Raw genomic sequence first — 622 nt, forward strand, 5'->3', positions numbered from 1 at the left:
CAGCATGTTATAAAGCCTTACAGTTGTATAAAGCCTTTACAATTTTGTTATAAAGCCTTACAGTAGTGTTATAAAGCTTACAGTATTGTTATAAGCCTTACAGTATGTGTTATAAAGCCTTACAGCATGTTATAAAGCTTACAGTATGTTTATAAAGCCTTACAGCATGTGTATAAAGCCTTACAGTATGTGTTATAAAGCCTTACAGCATGTTAAAACCTATAGTATTTATAAAGCCTTACAGTATGTGTATAAAGCTACAGCATGTATAAAGCCTTACAGTATGTGTTATAAAGCCTTACAGTGTTTTAAAAGCCTTACAGTAGTGTATAAAGCCTTACAGCATGTTATAAAGCCTTACAGTATGTGTTATAAAAGCCTTACAGTGTGGTTATAAAGCCTTACAGTATGTGTTATAAAGCCTTACAGCATGTGTTATAAAGCCTTACAGTATGTCTTATAAAGCCTTACAGTATGTTATAAAGCCTACAGTATGTGTTATAAAGCCTACAGATATGTTATAAAAGCCTTACAGTATGTTATAAAGCCTTACAGTATGTGTATATAAACCTTACAGTATGTTTATAAAGCCTTACAGTATGTGTTATAAAGCCTTACAGTA

The sequence above is a fragment of the Salvelinus sp. IW2-2015 genome, unplaced genomic scaffold (assembly GCF_002910315.2).
Source record: "Salvelinus sp. IW2-2015 unplaced genomic scaffold, ASM291031v2 Un_scaffold1849, whole genome shotgun sequence".
Taxonomy (NCBI): Eukaryota; Metazoa; Chordata; class Actinopteri; order Salmoniformes; family Salmonidae; genus Salvelinus; species Salvelinus sp. IW2-2015.